The following is a 20,369-nucleotide window of genomic DNA, read 5'->3' on the forward strand; positions in this document are numbered from 1 at the left end:
ATCCCACAGCTATCCGAAAATGTGGTCCCCTTAAATATCTCTGGAGCATGAGATTCGAAGCTAAACACAAGGAAGCAAAAGCCTATTTAGGAAATACTACATCAAGAGTAAATCCCTGTCGTTCATTATCTATTAAGTCTGGATTGAAATTTTCCAATTTTTTATTAAAACACGAAGATAACTTAGAACCAAATGTTATCATTAATACGCATACCATCGAAGATTTGGCAAAAGAGGAATATTGTTACAAAAAAAGTAAGCCAGTTTTAAATTACCAAAATTGCAAAGTGTCTGATGACATTTTTTTTAAGGGAACTAGGTATAAAAAAAACTATTATTTAGCAACAAATAATGCCGCAATTGAACTTTTCAAAATTAAACATTTAATAATTGAAAATGAAAATGTTTACATTTTATGTAACCAAGTAAAAGTTAAAAACTTTGATTACCATTTACAATCGTATGAAGTTGGTTCTCTGAATGAGGATACAATTTTTTTAATACCAATTTTAGATTTTATTACTTACCCATTTCACTTATATCCTATGAATAATGGAAAAGTTTATTTCAGATTTAAGTTAATTTAATTTGTTTCTATACATTGAATATATGTAATTCGAATTGTTTTGTTAAATCAAATATGTATTTATATTGAATTTATGTAATTGGTTTCGTTCAATAAAATACTTTTCAAAAAATGTCGTTTCTTCTACTAAGGGTATAAAATGGAAAAGGAACGGATATCAAAAAATGACCACCATTGATTTCAATCTGACAACGGGCGTTGACAATCCGACAACGGAGCGTTGACAATCTGACAACGAAGCGTTGACGATCTGACAACGAAGCGTTGACAATCTGACAACGGGGCGTGCTCGAAATGACCACGTATGTGCTCATTTCATGCACATCTGTTGTTGAAATCGTTGCCAAAATCTCGGTGTCAAAATGACAACAGCGTGCTCATTTTGACACCAAACGTGGTTGATACACTATCATACACGGATGTGGTCATTTCATACACGGATGTTGTCATTTTTTCTCTGGGTGTACGATTCCGACAAGGTAGCATTTACTGCTATAATCAAGGATGCACATCTCGAGGTGTTATGAACGGAATGACAAACTTAATATTCTCTCCATTCTGTGGTGGAGAGTATAAAAAAGGTACAACAAAAGCGTACCTTCGTATCTCTATACACATTAAATCTTGTAAAAATAGTAAATATGTAGGTCTGCTATTTATGGACAAATGATGGGGGCATATATCAGTCCAAATACCGACCGAAGCTTCCTATATTATTCACTAGGATTCTACAGGGTGAGATGAAAAAACTGCAACCAACTTCAGACTGCTGTCATTTCTAAGCCACTCGTCCGACAGCTGTTAAAACTATGCCAGTGACAGCTCATTATATTGTTTACAAGTGTACAAAAGCAATTTGGTGAGAATTTTTCAGAAAAAAAGTTATTCGTGATTGAATTTAAGCGTGATAGTGTGATTTCTTTTATTTGACTGGAAAGCAACAAGTGACTATCATTAGAGCACTCCAGCATTTAAATGTGAATAAATCTTTTGTGTCTCAAAAAAACGCTCGTTACCGTGATACTGGTATCGTAGCCCTGCATCAAGGAAGTAGACGAAAGAAAACAGCAACATCAGTAGAAATGGGTCGAAAAGTAAAGAAGCGACTTCATTGAATTTGGTAAAAATTTAACAAGTCCGTTAAAAGTTCTGTTAAAATCTTCAAATGTCGAATGTAGCCGTATATTAGGGTCTATACGATGACGTGGACCTGTATAGGCAACTTTTGTCACAAGCTATTACAATATTCAAATGCGAAACTTGGAAAAAATCTGTTTATAATGTAGCTAAAATCGTCAAAATACCGAATATAAGGAGGTACCATGGGGGTTATAAAACGTGGACCTGCACAGACAATTTTCTGTCATACGCAGTAGTATCCATTATGAAATTCAAATACCAAATTTAAAATAGTTCCTGTAATTAATGTCGCTAAAATCATCAAAAAACCGTATAACGGGGGGGGGGGGGGGTTGCCGTTATATGGGGGCTATGCGAAGACTTGGACCTGCTCACACAATTTTTGTCATAGGCAGTAGTATCCATTACGAACTTCAAATACAAAATTTGAAATAGTTCAGGTAAATAATGTCTCTAAAATCATCAAAATACCGAACATCGGGGGGTACCGTTATATGGGGGCTATACGAAGACGTGGACCTGCACAGACAATTTTCTGTCATAGGATGTTGTATCCATTACGAACTTCAAATACAAAATTTGAAATAGTTCCGGTAAATAATGTCTCTAAAATACGAAGACGTGAACCTACATGGCTCATTTTCTGTCCTTGGATGTGGTATCCATTACAAACTTCAAATACCAAAATAGAAACAATTCCGGTAAATAATGTCGCTAAAATCATCAAAATACCGAATATCAGGGGGTACCGTTATATGGGGGCTATACGAAGACGTGGACCTACGTGGCCCATTTTCAATACCAAGTCCTGCAGACATAATACACATTTGAGTACAATTTTATTAACCTACTTCATTTTGTTCGGAAGCTAGAGTGATTTCCACAGACGGATAGACGGACGGACATTGAAAAATCGACAGAGATTGTATGCTGATCAAGAATATATATACTTTGTGGGGTCTAAAGTGTATATTTCGAGGTGTTACAAACGGAATGACAAATTTAATATACCCTCCATACTATGGTGGAGGGTATAATAAAAATATTAGCATTTGACTTTGTTGCAGTTTTTTTCATCTCACCCTGTACATAGCTAGATCGACTCAGCTGGGCGAGATAGGAAGGTCCATACATAGTTTCTTATGTCGGGGACCAATGTTTCGAGGTGTTACATAATGTTTTCCCCAATCTAACTTATAATAGCCCCAACACATAGTGATGTAGGGTATAATTAAGTGATATCCTTAAGAATATTTAAAATCGAGAGGATGCCTTGCAAAAAATAATTTATTCTAAATTCCGTTAAAAAATATCATAACCTTCGAATTACCAAAAGAGGAGCTGGACTATTGTATCAGGGCTAACCAAAGCGTGGACCGATCGAAAAAAATTGTAATGAGTTGACGTACGTAATGGGGACCGCAAATAAACAATTATGACTGATTCCCTTGAAAAATATATTCAAAACCTTTAACTACCACAGCTATGCCAAGACTTAAATACATTGAGTAATTATGGGTGATCCCTTTCAATTTCAGCCCTTCGTTCTGAAAAGTTTGCAGAAATCTCCAAAATACCTTGAATCGGCTTTGAGGAGTTACTCTATAGCCGTTATAATATAACGGATGTGTTAAAGCATTTTTTAAGTAACTAAACAAGTTGGGAATTAACACGTTTCATGTTCTTTCCATTCTGATTTCTCATTCATTTTTAGCCATGGGTTCTCCTTACGTATTACCCGATAACTACCTGTTATCAAAATTTAACCCTACTCCCTGTTTAACATAACAATAGTTAACCAACTCTACATGACAAACAATACAGCATGTAAGTTTGTGTTTTCATTGCTACCGCCGTTGGTGATGTTTTTCACACGGTGACAATCTTGACAGCTAGGCAGCAGCAGCCACACTCACCAAGTCCAATCTCATACAATGATAGTAAAGAGGCTCCATATAATAGGGGACCAAAGTAACCTAACAGCCATAACAAGAACATCAAGTCAAAGGTATTCGTCCCTATCGTTGATATCCGCATATATCACCTTTAAACGCACTCACACACACACACAGAGATTCAAACTCCGACCCACACTCGCACACATTCATTCTCACTCCGCTCACTGCAGCAGCAGGAGTAGAGTTGAAGACAACGTGTCTCATTATGTCACATGTGACACTGTTAATGATAATGTTTGTGTTGCTCATGTTAACGCTTGGAGCGCAAATGAAGGCAAAACGTCTGCGAAGAATACTAACAAATTTCACATCTCTCGTTTCGTCTTCGGCTTCCTTTACTTCCACTTTTCACTCTTCATTGAAACGTATCATCAAGACACTTCCATAGTCCATTACTTACAGCCATTTTCTGGGGTGAGTGAGTATGTGTGTGTGTGCGTGCGCAAAGTGGTTGTGTGTGATGATATTTATATATGCAATAAAGACAAGAGAAGCAGAACAAGAGGATGGAAGGAAGAGCGAATGGAACGAGGTTACCCTAAGTATTTCTATTTAAGATCATCACAAATGGGTTTCCTAACAAGAACAAACGCAACTGCAACAGCAACAACAACACCATGGACACTAGAAACATCAACAAGAAAATAAACAACAAGAATAACAACATTAGTGTTGATAATAATAACAACAACACGGAGAACATGAACGAGACAACTACACCACAATTTAGAATAATTTATAGCATCGAAAACATCGAAACATCAAAAAGCTGACGGAGAAAATCAAAGGTCTTCGCCATTTGTGGACTAACGAAACAAGGAAGGTGGCAAAGAGGAAATAAAAACAAAACTTTTAATTTTAAAATTTCGATTTTATTTCTTTTAATTTTTGAATATTAAAGTACATACTTGGATATTACTTTTTGTATAAGGGGAAAATAATGACGTTCGGCGTGATATAAAAGGTATTGAAATAGGAAATGAGGGTGTTGAACTAATTTCGAACTAAAACCTATTTTTGTAAAATTTTACTTAAAATATCTTACAATTCCAAACATATCCGCGTCAATTGGTGTTGATAGATATTTTCCTACATTTTATTACTAACATCGAGTATTTTGGAGAGTACATCTCACTCTTTGATAAGTTCGAAAGTTGTAACAACAAGTTAAAAAGCCGGTTTTGCCGACAGATGTATACCCTCAGTCAATGTTCGATTATTTAAATATATTTTGACTTCTGTTATGATTATTCAAATTGTTGACCCTCTATGGAGTAGGTTCCAAAAGAATGGGCCAATATTGTCCACTTCGTAGCGTTTGGACTATAATGGTTACTTCCTTTAATTTGTATGCGATATGAGATAATTTTTTTAAATGTGGGTGAGGAATGGGCAAAATTCAAGAATATTGAATATTCATATCCAATTTTATGCGAAATAATAAATTCCCTATTTCTCTTAGGTTTCTGGTTGAGAGAAATATTTAGATATATGAAGTTGTAAAGAATCGCTGACTTCTTTCGCAAGTTATGACAGATAAAAGTATTGAATATTGTGACCCTTTGTGGGGGAGGTACCTGAAAGATTTCGCAGATTTATATCATCTTTACAACAGATCTTGTGTTAACAAAAATGTTTGTTTGTGTGAAACTTGAAGAGAGCTTTCTTTGAGCTTTTTGTTTTTCAAAATCTTAAACCCTTTGTGGGGAGGTACTAAAAAAATGGTCCGACCTCTACCATCTTTGTAAAAGATCATGTGGGAATGGAAATATTGAGATGTACGTTTCGCATTTTGTGGGATTCATGGATATTCAATATGTTGACCCTTTTGTGGGGGATGTACCAGAAGGAGTGGAACGATATATCTCATATTCACATCAGATCTTGTGTTAGAAGAAATAATGGGATATGGAAAATATAAAGAGAATGGGAAATAGAAAGAGAATCGGAAGCTTATTTCGGATTTTATAAACGTTTTGGTTATTCAAAACTTTGACCCTTTGTGAGGGAGGTACCATAAGGAATAGTCCCATCTCTACCGTTATTGTAACAGATCCTGTGTTGATAGAAATATTTAGATGTGCTAAGTTTAAATGGAAAAGGATGATAGTTTCGGTTTTATGAGCTTCGTGAATATTCAAAATTTCGACCTTTTGTGGGGAAGGTACCAGAAGGAATGAACCGATATATTCCGTCCTCACACCAGACCTTGGGTTAATAAAAGTATTGTGATGCGTGTAATATGAAGTCATTCGGACCTACCTACCGTATATTTTATAAGAGTTATAATTCTTAAAAAAATTGGGCCCTTGTGGGGGAGGTACTTGATGGAGTGAACCGATATTTTGCATTTTCTCACCTGACCTAGCACTGACGGAAATATTTAGATTTGCATAGTTGGATCAAAATGGGATCATTCTTTCTCATTCTGTGCAGTAAAATATATGTATTTTTTGGAAATTTCGACCTTTTGTGGCGGATGTACCAGAAGGAGTGGACCAAGGTTGCCAATCTCCTAACTCAATCTAAGTTTGATACTCCCTCCAGTGTTAACGTGTTCACCAGCCAGAAACGGATTTTGTCCAAAGAGGTCTAGAGGCACGTTTGGCCGTATCTAATGATATATAGGGTATGGCTCTAAAAATATGGCTGAGCATATAATAACATCTTCATTTGTACCTTATATAACCTACACCTTTTTTATATATCGTGATACATTTATTTCGTTAGCAACGTCTCACTCGGAGTTCCCACGATATATATATACTATTGATCACCATAGTACTCTGAGTCGATTTGACACATTATTTTATCTACGACACTTATTGCCACTTAAAATCAGAGCTGTGGAGTATCCGAACTCCAAAGACGTATTTTTAATGACTTCGACTCTGGAAGACACAGACTAAAAAATTAGATGTTATCTAAAGAAGATTTCCTGGAGTCCTTGCATTTTAAGTATGTAGTGTCGTCAGCAATGTCATTGATAACAATATAAGGGTTATTTTGTTGAATATTTTTTCTTTCAAGCGACTCGCCAAAGTGGTATTAATTGTTCTTCTTTGGTTCCTACGCCACACTTTGGTACATGATATTATGTTCTTGTGCATTTGTTTGCAACCATAGTTCATTTTAATGATCTTCATAAAATTACATTCGGAGTCGATTTATGTATATCCGTCGTCTATGCATTTTTAAACAAACAAAATAAATGTGTCATTTATCGTCCGATTGACATGCAATTTACGACAATTTATTAGTTTGGGCCCAGGACGATCCCTGTTGAAATTGATGAGAACCGGTCCATATTTTGATATAGCTTCCATATATATCTTCGTTCGATTTCAATTTTATTGGGCACCATGTGTGTAATATTTGTTCAAAGAGGATGTATATGGGTAAATCCGACCGAATTTAGCCTAGAAGTAAGTACTTCAAATTTGGCGAAAATCAGTTCAGAGGTAGCAATAGATCTAACACATATGTAATATCTGCTATACAACAAGGATATTTGGTACCAAATTTTATCGAGATCGGTTTCGATTTAGATATAGCTTCCATATCTATATTCGTTCATTTTCACGGTTATAATGCATATTCGAAAGATTTTTTCCATTTGGTGAAACTCGTTTTCCATATATCACCAAATATCGTTGTTGATCATTTTACGGATTAAATACAAAATCGAATGAAATATATATATGAAGCCCACAGCTATATCTTAACCTAATTTCATCAAATTTAGTACACTTTCTTTCAGGCTGAATTCGTTCGCATGTGCCAAAATCCACTCAATTCGTTGTTATATTCTCCAATTGGCGCACAATAAAATTTAAATCTAGTAAAGATATATATGGGAGCTATATCCGAACCTGGACCGATCGCGATAAAATTTTGCAAAGATATTTCTGAGCTGTATTTAATATATTTTCCCGAATTTCGTTGTTATGGAGTTCATATTACAGCTATGAACGACAAATTTAACAAATCGGATGAAGAATGTATATGAGAGCTATAGCTATATATGAAACGATTTCCACCACATTTAGCATAATTATTTTAGGGCTCAATTTGGTCGTATGCGGCAAATGCCACCCTATTTAAACTAATATTACACCCTTGTTGCACAATAAAAAGCAAATAGGAATAAGTGAAATAATTAATTGACTGACCCATAATCAACGTCCAGATGAAACGGGCGTTGCACGAGGATTAATCTTGATGCGTAGGCGTTTGATAAGGCTGGTGTGTTGGGAATTCTTACTAAAAGGTATTAAAATATACTTAAAGCTGAGTACTTTGTGTTAGACGAACGGAATGAGCAAAAATTTGGAACGAAAGTCACTGAGGGAGTGCAAGATAGATATACCTAAGAGTTTTCGGAAATTCGAACTTTAATATTACGAAATGTTCTGAAATGGTACTAAGCTTGTAAGTAGGTACCACTCGTAATTATGTGTGTTAAAATTCGTTATGAGAATCAAGGTTGAGAATTATTGTGTACTAAGTGTGCGAGCTGTTTATGGAGAACGGATGAAGGTGGGATTTTTAAATTCTGTATTGCGGTTCCTATTGGTTTGTGATGAAGAGGTGATTTGAGAAACGGCCACTTCAAGCGCACGAAAAGTACTAAATACTACTGTATTTTACATAATTTGAAATCTAAAATTATTAAGGTCGCTGTTCGTGTGTATCCTACATATGAAGGTGGTTTCGGAAATGTGTACTACAATTGTACGAAAAGTACTAAATGGTACTATATTTGGTATTTTGTAAAGGAATAGAGATGAAATTCAAACAAATTTTGATATTTAGACAACAGATAGTACCTATGTTTATGATATGAAGTAGGTTTGAAAATGCATCCTATATTTGTTCGAAAAGTACTAAATGGTACTAAATTCGCTATTGGTTGAGGGAATAGGATTGAAATCCTGAAATTGGATATACAGGGTTGTCCATATTCGACGGACCCATCTGGCAACGCCATAACTTTGACAGAGATGTCACATTGGTTAATGATGTACCGCGTTTGAAGCGTCAGTCCAAGCAGATTTTTACCATGAACCAATACACGCCACGCTCTGAAATAGTTGAAATTTACATTCAACAGAAGAAGTCAATTGTGAAAACTCAAAGTGCTTTTAAAACATTAAAAAATGTGAGAAGTGTGCCTTCTAAGAACACCATTAAGCGTTTATATGAAAATTTTTCGACTGGTAAGGCTCTCTCAAATCCGAAGAGGCCATATAAAAGTCGACCAAGGCGATCGGCCGAGATTATCGCTGCCGTACGAGCCAGTGTTGAGAGGTCCCCAAGAGCAAAGGTGGCTATCGTTACAACATTCCAGCATTTAAATGTGAATAAATGTTTTGTGTCTTGTGCCATCGCTCGTTACCGTGATACTGGTAGCGTAGCCCGACGTCAAGGAAGTGGACGGAAGAGAATAGCAACATCAGCAGAAAAGGTTCGAAAAAAAGAAGCGACTTGATCGAAACCCGCGTGGCAGTGGCAGAAAAATGGGTCGTAAGCTGAACATATCGCAATATTCCATTCGGCAAATATTGAAAAATGAGCTCGTTGTAAAGCCATTGAAATTCCAAAATGTGCAAGAACTTACACCGCAATAGAAACAAAATAGACTCAAAGGAGCTATAGAGTTGCTTCGCGTGGTCGCAAGAGGGGTGAACGGCCGAATTTAGTTTTCTCCAGTGAGAAAACCTTCATTATTCATTTGTAAACAAAAAAAATGATCGTGTTTACTTGCCAAAGAGGACAGCTAAAAATGTGCACCTTCGGTTGGCCACCAAAAATCAAGCGCCGGCCATGGTGATGGTGTGGCCGGCCAAAACAGCCAATGGCCGCTCTCCACTCATATTAATCGTCCGTGGCATCAGAATAAGTACCGAATACTATCGCGAAAATATTCTGGAGGAGTGTATTAAAGTCAAAGCCAACATTTTGGCCACAGACCTTGGACATTCCAACAGGACTCAGCACCATCGCACTCAGCACGAGCCACCGAAAAATGGAAAAATAAAATGAGGTTTCTCGCTTCATTCCCAGCACACTGTGGCCACCAAAATCAACATTCGCAACATTCATTGGCCGTTCGAAGGCCATAATGCGTGCCAAATTCGAACAAATCTAAACTTATTCTAAAATTTGATGCCATTTCCGATATTTTTTGCTTTAATTCAATTAAATTAAAAAAAGAAAAATTTTTGCGTTCGACTTTGTTGCAGTTTTTTTTATCGCAGCCTGTATATTCCATATTTATACAGGGTTGTTCATATTCGACGGACCCATCTGGCAACGCCATAACTTTTGACAGAGATGTCACATCGGTTAATGATGTACCGCGTTTGAAGCGTCAGTCCAAGCAGATTTTTACCATGAACCAATACACGCCACGTGAAATAGTTGGAATTTACATTCAACAGAAGAAGTCAATTGTGAAAACTCAACGTGCTTTTAAAACATTAAAAAGTGTGACAAGTGCGCCTTCTAAGAACACCATTAAGAAGAAGAAGAATGTTGCCTGCGGACAAGCCTCGTCGATTGGAATAGGCCCAAAGAGTCATCGAAAAAAACATGGGTCCGTCGAATATGGGCAACCCTGTAGCTGTCACTGTTGGTGTCTGTGGCTTTGGAAATGTGTACTATATTTGTACAAAAAGTACTAAATGGTACGAAATTTGTTGTTGGCTGAAGGGATAGGTCTAGAATTTTCAAATAGTACTAAATTTGGTTTTGGATAAAGGGATAGAGGTTAAACCGTTATATACTCTATATTGCGATAACTGCTGGTGTCTAGGATTAACATATATTTTGCAAATGAGTACTAAAATTATACGAAAATACTTAATGTTATTTAGTTTGGTGTTGACTAAATGTATAGATCTGGAATTCTGAAATTTGGTATTGAGTTCTCTGTTGGTATCTGGTGTCCAAAAAGTACTAAATGGTACAAATTTTTGATCACTATTGGCATTTAGGATGGAGAGATGTATATCTTTTTGGATATGCGTACTAAATGTTACATTTGGTGTTGGTTGAAGGGATAAAGTTGAAATTCTGAAGTTTGATATTGAGGTCACTGTTATATACATTCCATATTATAACTGCATGATTATTAAGATCCACTTCATATCTAGTCCAAAATAAAAGTAGCTTTACTAAATATGCATAGTGATTTGACTTTTGTGGTTTTTGTAAACCATCGTGTTGCTTGATGTTGCCTGCAATTTAGCCTGATAGTGTAATTTGACCTTTTCTAAGCATTGGAACTTTGTGTGGTCACGATCCACTGAAGAATGTTTTCGGTTGAAGTTTCAATTTATTGCAAAGATAAATACAAATAAGATTAGTTTTGGAATAAATCGATGTTGGAAAAAATATTTCCATCTATGTTTTATATAAATTTTTTATTTTTCATAAACATGGATTAAAAATTATACAACAGCTGTGATTACATCTAAAATTTTTTATGACTCTTTCTCGTTTCCTGGGAAGCATTTTCCCAAATCCTCATTCCAAGGAACACAGCGTATTTGTATCTCTTTAAAATGTCATAAAACATGCTTGATTATTAAGTGCCATATTTAAGTACATTACTATAAATATAGCCTCCACATCCAAAACCCCTCCCCCAACCAACCATTGCAAAGAAAAGTAGCATTTGAATGCCTTCAAATGGGCAATGCTCAACGAAAAACTACTTAATAGAAATGGGGAGCAATATTAAAAAAAAAAAATCTCTTCAAAAATATACGATGGTATTAAAATGTCATATACTGTGAAAAAAACATAGGAAAATGGAAGCACCCAGGGTGTGTGGATGTGTGACATTTCATGCAATCAAATAATGGACAGACTCATCCACACGTTTTTATAGTTTTTTTGTTTTTATTTAATAAAAACACATTTGAAATCATCATTTCCAAGATAATGATATAGAAGTTGTGTGTGTGTGTGTGTATGTGCTACAGAGCCTGGCAGGCAACACACTAAAAATCATTTGAATTAAATTGAATTTATATGTGGGGAGAAGAGGGGGGTTAGGAAAAAAGTACTATTAGTTGGTGCCTAGAATCTGGATAGTATTTATACCTTACAACACTATGTGTTGGGGGTATTATAAGTTTGATTGGGCCAAAAATTATGTAACACCTCGAAATATTGGTTTCCCACATAGGAAAGTATATATGGATCTTCCTAGCTCGCCGAGCTGAGTCGATCTAGCTATGTATGTCCGTCCGTCCGTCTGTCCGTCTGTCCGTCTGTCCATGTTAATTTGTAATCACTCTACAGGTCGCAATTATGGCCCGATCTTCACGAAATTTAGAATGTAGGTGGGGCTTGGACCAGAGTAGAACCCTATTGCTTTTGGAGATGATCGCCAAATGTTTAGGGGTTGAAATGGACCAAATACTGAAAAAATGTCGGATTTTGCAGTAGCTATACAGGTCGCAATTATAGACCAATCGACGCGAAATTTCGCGTGTAGATAGAGTTTAGGGCGGGGAAGAAGCCTACTTATTTGGGTGGTCATCCGATAATATTTAGCGGGTAAAATAGACCATATCTTTTGTGTTGAAAAAAATTAAAATTTTTCATTAAACCGTGAATATTTTAAATCCCGGCGAAATCACAAAGCCATCACAAGGTTACTTCTAACCTTTACATTGATGTTATTATCCAACAAATCGGATATATAGCAAAATATGTGCGATATATATGTCTATCAAAGAAGATATGCTTGAAAGATCTCTTATATGTCGAGAACGGCTGAACTGATTTCGACAGTTCTCATTAATTCAGAATGGCCTCTTGGCAGGAAACAAAAAACGTCTAAAAAAATCGCATAAAAATATCTCTCTAAAGATGAAAATATTGATTTTGTAAAATTTTCTCATATTTTTTCAATTTTGTCATATTTTTGGCATATTTTCATTTTGAATTAAACATTTGGTAATATTTCTACAGCTAACCAAACTAAGTAGTTAGGATATCAAGATATCATATACAGATCGCATTTATGGCCCGATCCTTACGAAATTTTGCATGGAGATAAGATGAGGGTCAGAATAGAAGCCTATTCTTTTTGGAGATGATCGCCATATATTTAGGGGTTGAATTGGACCAAAAAACTGCAAAATTGTCAGCAGGTCGTAATTATCGCCCGATCCTCACGCACATTTGAGTGGGGGTTACCGGACATTGCAAAACCAAGCATTTTTGGATGGTCATCCCAAAAATATTCAATGTGTGAAATAGTTTGCCAACTTTTGTAGACAAAATACGAAAATGTCCATTCCGGTGACTTTTTGGAGAATTCACAAATACAGGAAAGACGCACTTCTGACTATTTCGTTAACGCTGATTTCGTTGAAGAATATAGTCAAATGTCTGTATCTCATATAGATGCGTTTCAGTCAAAAACCAATAATAAATGTTAATCTTTTGCCACTTCTGAGAGATTATAGGTCTTTGGGAAATATTGGTTCCAGATCTAGGCAGACCATTTACGTGCAACATCCACAAATAAATTGGAAATGAGCAAATTAGTTTAAGTTGCTATTATTCGAAAATTAGAGAACGGATCCTGATGGTTTTCTTTTATTATTTGTCACAATATCTTGTGGAATTCTGTCGAGTATTTCACCTATATAAACTGTATCGTTTATTATAGTGTTGTAGGATATTCAACGGTCGGCCCCGCTCGACTGTAGCCTTTGCTTACTTGTTTCAATATGCATCTGCGAGCATCGTTCATGTGAGTTTGGAAGAAACACCAGAAATGCATTTGGATCATCACCCAACAAGCACATATGGGTACGCACACACACACACAAAGGCACCCATCCATGTGTCATGTCTAAAATGTGACATTGAACTAAAAATGAAAATAGAAATCACAAAATGCAATGAATCTAAATCAGTGCAATAAATAAGAGACGAAGACTATTTTCATCAGTTTTTAATGGCATTGCAAGACATGCAAAGGGTCTCTTTTCGGAAATGTGTATCTCTCTGGGGCTAAGGAAAATGTGTGTTTGAGTTTTATTTATTTTTTTGGGTGTCTTGCTGCTGCTGTTATTTTGGTTGATGTTTGGAAATATGTCAAATTTGATTAGAAATAAACATCGCTTGAGTTGGGTCTCGATAGTTGAGCAATATCTATTTTAAAATACGTTAAACGTATCTAGTCTTCATTTTATTTTATATGTATTAAAATTGAACTGACAAGTGTCAGAAATGATAAAAAATATTTGGTAGCATTTATGATAAATGTTTCATTTGATGGAGCAGGCACTGCAAATAAAATAAATAAATCATCTGGAATGCATTCCGCACACCTTTTGTTTGGTATAAATTTATGTAGAAATTAATTCGAATCGATACAAGTTAAACATTGTTCATTTTGCATGGTAGCATTGCTCAGAAATATGTATAGAGAGTGGGAAACGTTTTATTGTGGAGAACACACTTCCATGAAATATATTGAAGTATACGGCGGCAACCTTCAAAATATACAAAATAGGGCGACATACCGACATGGAAGCTTTAAAAACTTTGGATTTATATTTTTATTGCGGCAAAATTTTAGTAGCACTAGAAACGCGATATACCAAATTGCAGACAGTTCTTTAAAAAACGTTGTTCTACCAACATACATACACTACAGAGTGAGATGAAAACAATTGCAACCAACTTCAGACTGATGTCATTTCTAAGCCACTCGTCCGACAGCTGTAGAAATTATTCTAGTGACAGCTCATCATTTTGTTTACAAGCGTACAAAAGCATTTTCGGGAGAATTTTCCAGGAAAAAAGTTATTCGTAATGGAATTCAAGCGTGATACTGTTATTTCTTTATATTTTCCTGGAAAAACACAAGTGGTTATCGTTAGAGCACTCCAGCATTTAAATGTGAATAAATCTTTTGTGTCTCGTACCATCGCTCGTTACTGAGATACTAGTAGTGTAGCCCGATGTCAAAGAAGTGGACAGAAGAAAATGGCAACATCAGCAGAAATGTTTCGAATGTTTCGCAGTGGCCGAAAACGTTGCTCGTGAACTGAACATATCGCAATATTTCATTCGGCAAATATTGAAAAATGAGCTTACCCCGAGCTCAGCCATTGAAATTCCTAAAGGTGCAAGAACTTACACCGCAACAGAAAGAAAATAGTCTCAAAAGAGCTAAAGAGTTGCTTCGCTTGGCCGAAAGTGGTGAACTGACGAATTTGGATTTCTCCGTCTCCGATGAGAAAACCTTCGTTGTCCAGCAGTTTGTTAACAAACAAAATGATCGTGTTTACTTGCTGAAGAGGTCAGCTGAAAATGTGCACCTTCGGTTGGCCACTACAACTCAAGCGCCGGCCATGGTGATGGTGTGGGCCGCCATAACAGCCGATGGTCGCTCTCTGCTCGTAATAATCTACCGTGGCATCGGAACAAATGCCGAATGTTACCACGAAAATATTCTGGAGGGTGTATTAAATACTTGGACACGCAAACATTTTGGCCGCAGACCATGGACATTCCAACAGGACTCAGCACCATTGCACTCAAAACGCGCCACCCAAGAATGGTTACAAATTAAGGTTCCTCGCTTCATTTCCAGCACACAATGGCCACCAAAATCTCCGGATACTAATCCGTTGGACTATTGTGTCTGGAGTATTTTGCAAGGCAAGGTTGGCACTAAAAAATACCAAAGTGTCGATCACCTCAAGCAAGCAAATCGTCGAAAATGGACCAAAATACCGCAGAGCAACATTCGGGCAGCATGTGATGGTTTCATTGGCCGTTTGAAGGTCATTATTCGTGCCAAAGATGACCTATTCGAACAAATCTAAACTTATTCTGAAATTTGATACTATTTCCGACATTTTTAGCTTTCATTCAATACAATTAAAAAAAAACAATGTAAAAAAAATTATGGTGTTTGACTTGCTTGCAGTTTTTTTTAACTCACTCTGCATATATATGGGAGCTATAGCTATATTTGAACCGGTTTTCTCCAAATTTGATGTACTTGCTTCTAGACTGAATTCGCTCGGATGTACCAAAATTCAGGTCAGGAATTATATTGGCCATTTGGTGCACAGTTGACCCGAAATCGGTCGAAGATATAGGAGAGCTATATCTATATGTGATCCGATTATCACCAATTTCAATAGGATTCGTCCTTGGCCAAAAAAAATGTTTGCAAAATTTCATTTCAATCTGATACTAAATGCGACTTGCATTCTTTTCACAAGAATACATTGAGGAACGGACTCGCATGCAGAAAATGATCCTATGAAGATCCTCAAAAGTAACAATGGGTCTATCTCGCTTCCTTCTCCCTATTACAAACAAATGCACAAAGCTATTACCCTTACCACTACGTGGTGTAGGGGGTGGTTGGGGAATGACAGAGAATCAGAAGCATTTCCAAACGTATCGCCTGTTTTTTACCCTAAAACACTCTGTGTCTTTGTGGGTATTATTTTGTTTGGTTTCCCGATTTCAAACAATTCAATTGTCTGTATTTTGATACACAAGCCTAAGTAACGCTCTTAAATGTGGTGAAAATCGGTTCACTTATAGCTATGACCCCCATATATCTGTTTCACCCGATTTAATATAAAAGTACCTCAACCCAAAAAATACGCCACATATACCCCTATCAAATTCAGTTTAAATCGACTTAGATTAAGAAATTTTTCCTATATATTTGTATACCCTACACCACAAGGTGGTCAGGGTATTATGTCTTTGTGCATTTGTTTGTAACAGGCAAAAGGAAACGAGATATACCCATAGTTCCTTTTGATGATTTGCATAGAATCACATTCTGAGTCGATTTATGCATGTCCGTCCGTGGTCCGTCCGTCCGTATGTCCGCTGTCCGTCTGTCCATGTAGTTTTGTAAACAAAGTACAGTTCGTTCAAGGACGAACCCTATTGAAATTGGAGATAATCGGTCAAAATATAGATATAGCTACCATATATATCTTCGTCGGATTTGCCTTTTATTGTGTACCAAACGTGTAATAGTATGGAATTTTGTACGTACAATCAGATTGGACCTGAAAATAAGTATGCCAAATTTGATAGCTCCAATATATATTGTTCATCCGATTTGTTATTTTTGTCCTCTGCAGCCATAATATGCACTCTGTGACAACAATATTTGGGGAAATATATCACATGCAGCTCAGAAATACATTTGCTAAATTTTATCGAGATCGGTTCAGATTTGGATAAGCTCCCATATATAACTTCGCCCGATTTACCTTTTATTGTGCACCAAACGCTTAATATTTGCCTAAATGGAATTTGGCAGATGCGACCGAATTGAGTCTAGAAGCTAGTATGTCAAATTTGGTGAATATCGGTTCAGATATAGCTATAGCTTCCATATATATTATACATCTGATTTGTTATATTTTTTACCCACAACCGTAATATGCACTCCGTAACAACGATATTCAGGGAAATATATCAAATACAGCTCAGAAATATCTTTGCTAAATTTTATCGAGGTCGGTTTAGATTTGGATATAGCTCCTATATATATATTTTTCGATTTCAAATTAATTGTGCACCAAATGGGCAATACAATTCCGAATTTAAAAGATACAAATACTTCGGCATATTTAGTCCTTTGATCTTTAAATTATAATTATAATTATAATTATAATTATAATCATAGCATGTATGATAGAATTCTCGCATAAAAACTTTTAATTGTTATGCGGAGCTCTACTAAATTAGCAAAGTGGTGTAGGGTATCATAAAGTCGGCCCCGCCCGACTTTAAGACTTTCTTTACTGGTTTTTAAACTGCTTAGTGGTGAGGGTATCATATAGTCGGCCCTGTCCGACTTTTGTCTCCTCCTTACTCGAATTTCGCACCCTTTCAATTCATTAAAGTAATTATTTTAACTAAGTATCACATTAAATATTTTTATTATTTCTCATTAAATCCATCTAGACAATAATAATTCCAACATAAGCTCCATTCAAAGTCCCCCAAAACTAAAGACAATACTCTTTTAATTTGTTTCATATTTAAATTAACCATTAACTTTAACATCCATCATATTTTCAAGTCATTGTTTGGCCCCTTTCTCGCCGACCACCCTCCCCCAACAAATAATTATCACTTAACAAATACGACATCATTTATTTAAAAGTTTATGCCAAAGTTCCTTAACCCCATCAGGATGAGTGATAAACGAAAAAAAAACTGAAGGAGGGAAAATAATAAATTTTCTGTTACCCTCTCTGTGACATGAAAGGAAACTAATGAATGACACAAAAATTTCCCATTCATAACCGTTAAAAATTACATTTGTTCAAAATCGGAGATAAAAAATATTCGATAATTAATCAATTTCCTTGTCATAAAGTTGGAGGAAGCTAAGCCAAAGCGTAACTAAATAAAATCGACTACTACAATGACAAACTACCCCCACAAGTGTTGGTGTTATGAAAATATGCCCTATACGCTATGTTACCCCTTTGTTGCTTTCATTTGGGGGGCTTCCTGATGACAGGTTGAGATAACCTAACGACACGGCAAACGGTAGTTATTTACAATTGTATGAAAGTCCAGACAAAGAGTGCATGAATGAGTGAAAGATAAGATAATTAACAAACTAGATTTTATTTCAAAATATGATTCGAGCTAAAAAATAGAAGAAGAACTTTTTCAAATAATTTTTTTCATAACCATTACCTTTAAGATACAAAGGTCATGCTTCTCCCCTCGTAGGGTCTCTGACATAAAATAATGATAACAATAACACCATTCATTTATTTCTATCTCAGGTCTTTAATAAAAGCGAACATTTTCATGATTCATTGGGAAATCAACTCACATTGGATTTGATGGATAAGATTTTGGTGTTTGTAAGTTTTATCTTGGGAAGCATTAAAGTGTTAACTCCATCCCCCCCTGATGATGGATGGATGACAAGTAAATGTGACACAAAATACCCTCAGGTGAGGTTTTCTTTAATTGAAGGTTTCATAAAATGATTTCTGCCTTTTTTGCAGTTTTTACCATCCCCCAATTGACGATGTTTTTAGAGTTGTGACACGTTTTCATCCCCCCCGGTGTAAATTATTTTTGAAAACAATCAAAATCATTTTATTTTATTTCTTTAAGGTGACAACAGTTCTAAAAAATTTGGAATAAATTTAAAAGCTTGTGACTAAGTATGAAAGACACAATCATTTAAAAAACTTTCCAAATAGAAAATATATTTATTTACATTATATAGGTCGAATGTTGCTTTTCCCCCATTCTTAAAATATCCTTCGATCTGAAACCAACATTTCCCAAAAAATCACGTTCCGTAGAAGAACATTTCATCAAATTACAATTGTAGCAATTGAGGAAAACTGTGGTATCATTTCGCATTTTATAAAACCTATATTAATTACACTGTGCTACAAAATTCAGTGCTTTCTTAAAATTACGGGAAACTCGAAAAGATTTATAAAATAGACCGAAAATATGAGCCTTTTGTTTCGACATTTTTAAAGTTCAAATCGTAAGAAATAGCCATTGTTATATTCTCAAAATTCTAGACAAAACTATGGATATTTACACCTATATAACATCATTTTTCCAAGAACTTAAGTGTAAAACTGAATCATAGGGCATATTCTGCTGACGTAATTCTACTACTAAATTAAATAAGCAAAGGTTGCAGACGGGCGGGCCGAAAATTTGATACCCTACAACACTACTGCTTGCGGGAAACTTTCTGTAGACCTGAAACCTGTTGACTAGAATGAAGATTCTCCTAAGAAACATCGCATATCTACTACGTAATAAGATCAAATGTTGAATCTAATTCCTCGTCTCTTCGAATAATCATCACGGATCTGGAACGAATATTTTCCAAAAACATACGAACTATAAAAGAACATCGGTATTTGACGAATCAGATGTTCTTACAACATCAAATCCCTAATTCACTCTTTTGGAAAGAATAGCAAATTCACATTCAATCCAACTTTTCTTCCATGCATATTGAACATTTTATTTTCATTTCATTCTTGAAATAATATCACATAGTCTCGCAAAAGTTTTATTTTGGGTTTTGACCAAAACCACGAGGACATGCAAATGTTCATAGAATTTGCCCTACATTGTGTTAATGGGTATTCAAAACAATATTTGAAAATTTAGATTCCTCTATATGATTTCTTGTATCTGTGATATTTGGCTATATTTTTTCAAACCAAATTGTGATCCAATTTAACCATCTAAATATTATTTGGATGATCGTCCAAAATATTAGGCTTCAGCGCTGTCCTAATCTCTAACCGCAAAAAAAAATACATGGCTATTGGTCCTTAGTTTAAAACTGATGAAAATATTTTGCGAGAATATATTTCAAAATTATAGGCGTTTTTTCCGACCCGAATATAATATCCCCATCCCCCATGAGAATTCTCAAAATCCCTCCAGCCGGTCGGTCTAACGAACATATGAAATTGTATATATCATGCTATTTACGCGAGATCTGAGAAATCAGCATTAATATAGCGGTCAGATGTGACCTTTTCGTATATTTGTGATTTCATTGGAAGTTTTGGTCTATTTCAAACGTTAAATATTATTCGATTACCAACCAAATTTGTAGGCTTCTGGATAACCCTAAACTCTAT

Source organism: Musca domestica, unplaced genomic scaffold, assembly GCF_030504385.1.
Source record: "Musca domestica strain aabys unplaced genomic scaffold, Musca_domestica.polishedcontigs.V.1.1 6, whole genome shotgun sequence".
Taxonomy (NCBI): Eukaryota; Metazoa; Arthropoda; class Insecta; order Diptera; family Muscidae; genus Musca; species Musca domestica.